The sequence below is a fragment of the Patiria miniata genome, unplaced genomic scaffold (assembly GCF_015706575.1).
Source record: "Patiria miniata isolate m_02_andy unplaced genomic scaffold, ASM1570657v1 HiC_scaffold_19, whole genome shotgun sequence".
NCBI lineage: Eukaryota > Metazoa > Echinodermata > Asteroidea > Valvatida > Asterinidae > Patiria > Patiria miniata.
The window spans coordinates 16,173,675-16,184,182 of NW_024037057.1; the positions used below are offsets into that span (position 1 = coordinate 16,173,675).

The 10,508-nt window shown below is 41.7% G+C and overlaps 1 long non-coding RNA gene across 1 annotated transcript; it reads right to left on the reverse strand.

Moving 5' to 3' along the window:
- Window positions 1–6,111: 6,111 nt before the first annotated feature.
- LOC119725917 lies at window positions 6,112–9,025 on the reverse strand. Its single transcript, XR_005270759.1, has 3 exons — window positions 8,786–9,025; window positions 8,420–8,491; window positions 6,112–8,194 (listed from the first exon to the last, which is right to left on the reverse strand). It is a non-coding gene; the product is annotated as an uncharacterized LOC119725917 (long non-coding RNA).
- Between the last annotated feature and the right edge of the window lie 1,483 nt (window positions 9,026–10,508).

The window sequence follows — 10,508 nt, forward strand, 5'->3', positions numbered from 1 at the left end:
AAATTAAATATTGTTCCATTACAAAACGTTTTAAGTCGGCTCAGCCAAGGATCCCGGGACAATCGCCCAACGTCGAGTAAAACATATTTAATAAACATTAGCTGATACAAAATAAAGAACTTTCAAGTAATAACGTCGAAAGTACGTGAAAACAACAATAACATGGTCAAATTCAAAATTATACAAGATTACCGCACAATGTGTCTGTAAAATACATTGATTCAGCGCGTAATTGATACAGCACATGGTCCAACACCATTCGTTTGTACTACACTTTCTGGTTCTAAATGGCGTCATACTTCGGTACTCTGTAATAGAATTTATTTAACTACATGTATTCATTGGCGATAACACTAACCAAAACAACTTTGTACAGTTTTCAGTATTTTTTAGATTCACACAAATAAAGAAATGCAAAATTACATTCTTAATGGTTCACACTGGCCAATGAAAATTACATAACACAATCTGCAGCAATCACAACTTGTCCGTAAAAACAAGATAGGTAACAGCAATCTCCCATTAGCGCGCTAAAGTTTTGCGCACATACAACAAACATATACCAATGGATATAAGCAAAACCGTTTTCACCTGAAACCATCCTCTAGATGCAAAACTACACTTTTCCCCCTTAATACTAACTTAAAAACTACTGGGCACATCTCGCTCAAATTACAACTGATCAGTACAGACATTTCCTAGCAATCCAGCCATACTCTTTGTATGGCCCGAGACAGTGATAATGTGAGCCAAATTCTGCAATTTATTACAAACGGTAAGGAGAAAAGTTTCACTTTTGTATAACGTGCAAGGTGAGGACGAACCACCACTTTGCACGTATACAAAAATGCAACTGTTTTGGGTACCATTTGGCACAAATTGCATAAATTCGTACACATTATCACTGTTTTCGGCCAAAAAAGGCTATGGCTTGAAAGTACATGTATTAGAAGGGGGACTTTCTTAGTACAAAACTTGCATCCAAGCACAGAAAGAATAAACGATAAACTTTAATAATACAAGTTATTCTATACTACCGGTACTGGTTGCCGCTTTACGAAAACATAAATTTCTGTTTCAAACTTCATCAGATTAGTCTCTCTGGTTAACACTGTCTATTGCAAGAACAAACAGATAGCACAACACAAAAATTGATCCGGTGCTGACCCTAATACACGTTAATAGTAGTCTACGTGCAGAGGGAGGGGTCTTGAGGTCGCATGCGCTAATTGTCAAAACAGAAGTACAATGGTCATCGAAAGTGTAAATGCTTTACAATCACCCAGATACAATGCAAATGTTACCTTACTTTTACATAGGCATACATGGAATAAACATGTAGTTTATAAAGAAAACAATTTATGGCTCCCTTGCACGGTCAACTACATTAAGACGTGCAATATTCGGAAGAGAATATCAACAGTATATGAAATATAGGAAATCCTTCAAAGTAATATTCATATTACTGGTCAAACAACTGTGTACATCATAGAGTACTTCCAAAATACACTCCAAGTAATATTAAATAAAGGATTTGGTTTGAGGCATAAATCATTGCCGGCAGTCAATTTGGGAGTCTAGCAGCACTGAAATGAGGAACACTCAAGCAAGCAAGTGTGCAAATTTGGGGACAAAATTTGGCCATTGGTTTAGACATACCCCACACTGCAACCACTCTTGATCTTTAGGGACTACACAAGAGTTTTAATTTTTGCAATGCATCTTGATGGCGAAGACGACTGTAAACCATCATAGTGTAACACCTTACATAGGAATATGTTAATTATCAAGATAGACGCAACTGCGAATACGAAACTTTTAGATACGCATTCATAAGTACAAAATTCATTTCTGCAATTACTAGTAGGAAATCTTTTTACAGAAATTATACAGAAATATTTACAGAAATTCTAAACCTTTGCGCATACAGGTGATGGTGATGGTGATGCCTTGCTGGAGCAATATGGCTTAACTTGAAAAATCACTTCTGGAATTTTTTTTTCAGACTGATTGGCAAGTGTTAAGTATGAGCAAGCTCCATTGTGAGTCTTCTTGAGAGTAGGCGATGAATGCCTTATTTGCTCAAAAGTCTTACGAAAGTGAAGAGTTTTCCAATCAGTCCTGAATCTCATCTGATGATGATGACACGGAAAGCATAACAAAAAGCATGCTAGCCAAAACACTGAAGGGCAATGAAACTGCTCCAACCATCTCGATATATATTTTTTTAAGTACAGCCAATTTTGGACAAGAGGCCTTTCCTACTGACAGAGTTGGATTGCCTCTGCCAAATCGGCGAAACACAGTTCAGAATTATGCATTTTAAGGCAAATTTATGCTGGATTTCTCTTCCTTTTCTTAATAGTTATCAACAAAATGTTGCAATGCGTGTCGTGAAGCAAATAAAAAAGCCCTGGACCCTACCAGCAATGACCACCGTGGAGATTCCTCTGTTGGTTGTCACACAACCAAGCGGTTTCCTTTTTTGGCATTCGTGAACTTTTGGGGAAGAACTTTTTAGTTACTCAGTAAGACGTTGCAAACGCATCTCCTACAGGAATTTGAGTTGGAACCAGCTTCTTTACCCATGTTGTTGATGATAGCCTCATCCAAGAACAAGCAGGTTTCCGTCCTGGCATCGAAGATGGTTTTGAGGAAGGGATAACCGTTGTTGTGTTTGTTTATCTATCAGATGCTTAGGATTCAGTCAATCACAGATGCCCGCCTCTTCAGTAAGATCTTGGATATTACCAAGGATATCCGACTGTCAGAACTGATCGAAAGCATGCTCATTTTTGCTGACCTGGGCGGTAAAAAAGCAGATGGCGAAGACTCAAGAATGGTTTTCCAACAGGAGAGTGTGTGTGCCTCTCCTCTTCAACATCTACACAAATTACCAACCACGAATGAGGGAACCAGCAGATTTATATGTGTAGATGACTTCGGCTTCGGATCTCAACATGTCAACTTCACCGTTGTGGAAGAAAGACTACAGACGAACTGCATCCTCTCTTCGGTCATGTGCCTGCAGAGATTCAAAGTTAAAAGCTAGCTTTTGTTCATAGTGTAACACCTCTTGCAGAAGCGAATACTATTTGCGCCAGAATCACCTTATGGGAGGAAAGGCTTGCCAAGCTCCCAACAACCACCACAACAGAGGGAAAGGGGAACGTCCGCCTAGAGCTGACTTGAAGCTGGACTGAATGGAAATGTATCAACAGACACAGGACTGGTACAGGACGCTCTAAGGTGACCCTTCGCAGGTTGGAATATCGGGACAGCGAAGATGTGACATATATGAATGTGGTCTTAACCACAAACTATGAAACATTTGCACAGCTGGAGACTTCGCCCTATGCAATGATAGTGCTTAGCGATGCGTTCAGCTTTGGCTGAACCGTGTTTAGGTTCCTATCTGCGGTTAAGGTTTTATGGTTATCTGTGATGTGTAAGTTCATCAGAGCTCAATTGCTCACCAATCATCAAATGTGTGGAAAAAGAGACCAGTTAAATTGTGCGTACCGATACCATGGTTCCATATTACGAGCATGGAAGTCGCCGAGAATGAAGAGTTTGTCTATTATACGAAACTGGAAGATAATTTCCAGAAGAGATCATCCTGGTTCGCCACGGTAGGTGGCATTTACATGATAGCATGATGTTGCGCTGTGTTGACACCCACTGGCAGACTTTCGAGATTTATCAGCGATGGATTTTTCTCGTCAAAACCAACACCAGCTGTGCATTATGTTTATCGCTTCGACAACCACTCCAGAAAAAGGGGTAACCAACGCCAATTTTCTTGAGATGACCCTCCTTAGCAAAACAAGTTTCACTGAGTGCTGTTATGTCACTGCTGTATTTGGCAAAGCTCTCTGCCAACGAGTGCAGTTCTTCGTATAGGTTTTCGCAAATTGCCATGATGCAAAGTTAAGCGGATGTTGTTTGGCTTCTCTGCAGTTGGTTACGTACTGGATGATATGTCTGTGTAAGGCGGCAGGAGACGGTGGACTTTTGCTTTGTGTTTGCAGCTTTTGACGAAGGTCACGAAGAGCCGCTTCAAGGTATATCACAAACAACACTGGAGAAAGACTGTCTCCCTGAGATGTGCCGATGGTGGTTTCATAAGGAGCGCAGGTACCTCTCCGCAGTCGTGGCTCCAACGATGTTTCTGATAGGAGTAGTCTAATAATGCGCAATTCCGACTCATCAAGAATCGTCTCGAGTACTTCCATCAGCCGGTGTCTTCTTGATTGGTATCGCAAACAGGCTATGAGTTTGAAAGAGAGAAATTACATTGAATGATGGATTCCGATACTTTGGAGATGATGGATAACAGGCCGGTAGTTACTTGGGCTGGTTCGCTGTCTTTTTATGTTGGACCGGAATCACAAAAGAAGCCAAGAACAACATCAACGTCTGAAAAGGATCTTATCAGCAGACCCATCAGTACTGGTTGCATAGCGTGTAAGCTCCTCCACCATTTGTTCAAGACCATTGGAAACATTTGTGTGTAGCCTTTTGTGTGGATATTTGTGAGCTTGTCTTACATACGCAGTGTGGACTTCCGAACAAAAGACGTCCACATAATGTAGGTAGCAGCGACGAAGTGTGGACTTGCCCACGTCCACACAGTGTTTTTGGGTTAGGTTTATCTGTAGCAGAATGAAGAGAAACACTAAAGGGAATCATTGAAAAAAAATTGGGTTGTAAGAGTTTTCACAGTTTGAGAAAAATGAGTTTTTCCACTGGTGTTCCTTAACTACACGAAAAGAAAGGAAAGTCCACACTAGGTATGTGAAACAAGTCTGGGTGTGCAGCCCTGTGTGTGTGTGTGTAGCAGTTATCGCGTAGCTGACATTGTCAGTTCCGCTTCTGCCGTTTCGACTATTCTTCCAGTCAGCTCCGTCCATTCCTCCTTGGACAGAAGTCTTAGGTAGTCCAACCAAGCTGTGCTGTGTAGACGCTTGCCTACTGTCTTGAGGTCTCGGTCGAGCACCACTGGTAGAGTGATACGAGGGCGTCCTCGCCAGATTCCGATCGGGAGTACTCATCTACGAATAGTTGAGCGGGTACATCTCGCGGGAGCCGCAAGACATGTCCGAAGAGTCGTCAGCGTGCTTTGAGGACCTTGATGTGGACTGGTCCACTTTTGCAGCGAAGGTAGAGTGCCTTGTTGGAGATTCTATGTGGCCACCGAATACCAATGAGCTGTCGTAACTGGCTTCGGTGGAATGAGTCAAGTTGGTCGGCTTGTTTTTGGGTGAGGCCCCAGGTCCCCATGTTGTACAGTAATATGGGGAGCACAAATGCGTTGTAGAGGCGGATACGAAGACTCTCACTCACGTGGTGACGCCGCAACCAAAGTGTCTTCATCTGGTGGAAAGCTACAGTAGCTAACTGCTTACGACGGGCGACGTCCTCGCCGTCTCCCAACAGAGAGCCAAGCTTCTTCGTCATGCGCCATTCCTCTTCTCTGCGGCAATCTAGACGCTTCACCGATGTGTGCTCAGTTTTGGTCGGATTCACTATAAGAAACTAATTCGAGCAGACTCCCTGGTGCAACTTGTTCCACCCTGTCGATGAGTTCTCTTGAGTCGCTTACGAAATCTACATCATCTGCATATGCCACATCCAGAGGAAGACTATCGTCCCTGTTGCTTCGTGTTTGCAGCTTTTGACGAAGGTCACGAAGAGCCGCTTCAAGGTATATCACAAACAACACTGGAGAAAGACTGTCTCCCTGAGGTGTGCCGATGGTGGTTTCAAAAGGAGCGCAGGTACCTCTCCGCAGTCGTGGCTCCAACGATGTTTCTGATAGGAGTAGTCTAATAATGCGCAATTCCGACTCATCAAGAAACGTCTCGAGTACTTCCATCAGCCGGTGTCTTCTTGATTGGTATCGAAGGCACGACTCACATCGATCCCAAGAATCTCTGCGCTTTTCTTGCAGCGTTGGGTCTTGGCGCACAGCCATCGGTAGCCAAAGACGACATCTACTGTTCCACGACCTCGTCGAAATCCGCTTTGACCAGGGGCAAGAAATGCGTCCACCCTCCCGTAAATGCGTTTGAGGACCAAAAGAGAAAGTGTCTTTCGTAGCGCCGTCCAGTGCGCTAAGTGGTTGATGTGCCTCCAGTGCTTGGTTGAAGATGTCAGCTGTTGGTTGTGCCAAGGTGTCTGCAGCGTATTTAGAGCAGCTCGCCAGGCATGGAGTCCCAGCCACAGGAACGATCATTGTTAAGTTTCTTCATAGCTTTCCTTCACCTCTGCAGGCTGTACGGGGGTTTGCATTGGACGGCGCTCTCCTTGAAAAGGAGACACGCCCGTGGAGACATCACCGCAGAATTAGTCGCTGAAGTACTCTGTAATTATTTTACCAGTTTCTGTTGCGTCATTTACGGTTTGGCTATGTTCGTTGTGAATCACAGGAGGGATGTAGGGCTGGCGGTAGAGTAGTCGTACTGCACGGAACATCTGTGCACCATCATGGAGGCGTTCAACCTCTGCCGCAAGTTCGTCTAGTCGTGCAGAGCCATTGACTTCGGCACGTTTGCGCATGGAGTGGAGGATGGTATTCCGTTCTTGTTTGAGTCGCTTTTGTGTATCACCGGGTTGCATAGCGTCAATGCGGAGGCGAAGATTTCGTTGTTTTGCAGCCTTTTTTGGATATTTGCCGGTCCTGTAAGAAATCTGTTTAGCAAGTAATCACAAAGTGTTTACACTTTCTTGTTATCACCTCATACTCAAAATGTTTACAAAGTGATCACAAGAAAGTGTTTAGAACCTTGTTTACTTGCTAAAAACTACACAGAGGCAATTAGGCAACATTTGTCCCAATTCCTAAAATTGGAAACTTGGTCCCATGGTCAATTTTACCTCTCTTTGATGTCTCGTTTTTTTTGCTTGACCATATAATTTGTGTTAGATTCAGGATTGTCATTGTTTATAAATCATTAATTGATACACATTTCCATGGCTTGTCAACCATTATAATGATCTTCCAAAACATCATGGTTTACAAACATTGATTATGATGAATTGCCTACATTTGTGATTTACAAATCAATGAACGTGCCAGCATGATTTATAAGTCATGGTTTTGATAAACCTTGGAAAATAGATTCTGGTTTGTCGGGGTCAAAACCTTATAGAACTGTAAACATTTGCAGGTTATACTAAATTTTCCACCACCACCTTTTTATTCATACAACAGACAGCATCAGAAAGCAGTCAAGCAAACAGGAATTTGATGCCATTCCCGGTAAAATCGGTATCAACATCAGCATTAACCACCAAGTCTGCAAGTGTACAAAAGGACCTAATAACTCCTTGACTGTCCTTTCCTATTCCCCACGGACTTCAGGCTTATGCAGTTTCCAAATACATCTCTTTAAAGGATGGAATTTGGATTCTGTGGATTGTTTTATTTTTGCAAGACAAGGTTGCACACCATAATTTATTTCGATTTTTGCTTGTCATTGGCTAAGTGGGTCAGGTAAATAAAAAAATCAATGAAAAAAGAAAAAAGTAATTATTTTAAAATTACTATGGTGAATTTGACAAATTTAATTTTCAGGATTTGTTTTACTGCAAGCCTGGATTATCACTCCTTTAAGAACATTTAAAGTATGCCATGTCAATAGACATGCTTTTTAAGGACAACATTTAGTCAATGGGCATGGCCCAATTTTCTTGGACTGGTAGAGTAGTTGTTTTTTTTTTTCCTACTGCATTTATTTCATTATAAAATCTAAACCACTGGAATGGGATTTTTTTCACAACAAATAACTACTTGCACTCGCAAATTTTTAAAAGCAGCCTCATATACTTACATGAAACAAATTCCTTACCGGTTTACAGCTTTCTAAAACTGTGTGTGTGCATAAGAAATAGTTGCATAATCAACTCACCTCTCGGTGACTTTGTTAGCCAGTTGACGTTGATGAATCGCTTGAAGGGTTGTTAAGACGCTCAAGCATTTCCCACTACATGACTTCTTGGTCAGGCCACTTCACTGCCTTAAACTTGTGCAGGAGGTTCCTGATGAGCTTGATCATGAGGTGGATCAAGAACGCATAGACTGATGTGCCTGGATGTGCAGGATGGTTGAAGTTAGGCCTGAAGTTGATCCCTGTTGAAACTAGCACTGATGAACTAGCTATCTCTTCACTGTCTTCTTCAGACAAGACACCTTGTTAAGATCCTCCAGCATTTCCCACTGGATGACTCCTTTACTGCCTTAAACTTGTGCAGTATCGAGGTTCCTGATGAGCTTGATCATGAGGCGGATCAAGAAACACATAGACTGATGTGCCGGGATGTGCAGGATGGTTGAAGTTAGGCCTGAAGTTGATCCCTGTGGAAACTAGCACTATTGAACTAGCTACCTCTTCACTGTCTTCTTCAGACAAGATACCCAAGTCAACATATCCGAATGCTCGCTTGAGACCTCGATCATATTCTACATGTTGATTACAGTAGCAGCAACCTAAAAAAAGACCCAGAAGATATCGTGAAAGTGGATCATGTGGATTATTGATTCAATACTGAAATGGCTTCATTATTGTTTCATTGATATTCAGCAACATGTCCTGCCCTTTGCAATTTGTGCAAACCTGTTGTGTTTAAAATACTACTGCATCAGTCCCTTTCACTAAAAATCCTGGGCATTGTACTGATCTGCAATAAAACATTGTACCCTTACAACACTTTTCAAGTCCAAATCTCCCCAAATGTTCAATAGAATCAATTACTAGCAAAAACTAAACAAATAATCCCTCACCTGAAAGGTCTCATCTCCAGATGTACACTTCTTCTTCAGATAGTCGAGAGCATGTTGTGAAAAACCCAGTAGAGCATGGATGTTTGTGACCCAAGAACGCAGTGTACTCACAAACGGCAGCTGGAAGAGGCTCTCGTGCATTATGTGTAGGCTGTTGGTGAGCAGAAGTGCAGTGTGGTTGTGGTGATGTACCTCCTTCCCATATAGTGCCACAAGCTTTCTCTCTGCTCAACAGAGATTTCACTAGCCTACGTGTGCAAAGTATAAAACAGAAACATCAAAATTGTTTAGTTACGTTTTGTTTTTTAATTTAAACAAAGTGTAAAAAATCAAATATAGGGATGCTGCGCAGCACTTAAGAGTATCCAGTAAGAACATTGAAAACAAAAGTGAAATAGGGTTCACCGTAAATGATGGTCAGGCTTTGTTGCATTAACATAAAAGCCAATTTTGCACTCACAAAAAAAAATGGGGAATGCCAATCCATGTGATTTATAACAGTTTTCTGTTCGTTTAAAGCAACTGCATGAGAATGTATAACATCGCTGAAGAATGAAACCACACACTTTTATCGGAGGGGGGGGGGCTGCTAATTTTAAGTAGTCATTTAGTCACTCTGATGAGCTTCACAGAATCTTGTGAAGGAAGTGGCCTATGACCTATGTATAAAGCATCTGGCTTCAGCTGTTCAAGACCGCAGTTAGACAATGTGCGCAAATGCTATCCGAAAACTCACCATAGAATTGCGCACATTCCATACCGGATGTGATTTCTGTTTCATTGCGGACCATGTGGACAAAATTTTGAGCGTCGCATAATGCAATCCGACCGTTCGTGATTCGAAACGGAGCCTGAGCGAGTGACGGGAATTCCCTTACATTATTACGCTTTTCAACGAGAAAAAACATCTCTAAACTGGAATAAAAGAGTAATGAATCAGTCTTAACGGCCGTTTCAAACCTTGCAGAGTCACGAACTTGATGACGCGCAGGTCACTGGTCACGCAAAATCCAACCAATCAGAGCTTGTATTCATCAGAGTATCCCAGCGTCCTGTTTGCAGGGCGGGGGTACGCGTATATACAATAACTTTTTCCTCAAGACCCTGACTGTCGAACTCAAACAGTGGAAGTTATGCATATCTGCGTTTGTATTCCATACCAGTGCGTCATCGAAACCGATACGCCAAAAACCGAAACGCATGGTCAGCAATAATGTGATTAAAAGTAATGTGAGTGCGAAACAGCGTAACCGCGATGGGTCTGGGGGCCTGCTTAAGAGGTCCAGAAAATGTTGAATTCTAGAAGCTCTGTGGTGCAATCTCAGGCAATATCTGACCACTTTAACCATTTTTTTTAAGTAAAAGATCATTTAATAGTCATTTTCAAATTTGGAGTCATTGCATCAGCTATCATGAGTTATAAAATCCAACTGTATAACACAATATTTAATAACAATAATATATTTAATAATAATAATCATAGAAATAACGATAATTGGATATTAGGGAGACATTCCCATAGACTTGTGCACACATTTTTTGCCAACTTTAATGACCCCAATTTTACCTTATCCTACCCCACACATTTTTGTATTTCTAATGCTATATTATTATAAGGCGACTTTCCCTTGGCCCTGTTATAATATAGCATTTAGCAATAATATTTATTATAACAAAGTTATACCTTTGGGAGAAACGTCCAATTACCCTTATCCTGCCTCTC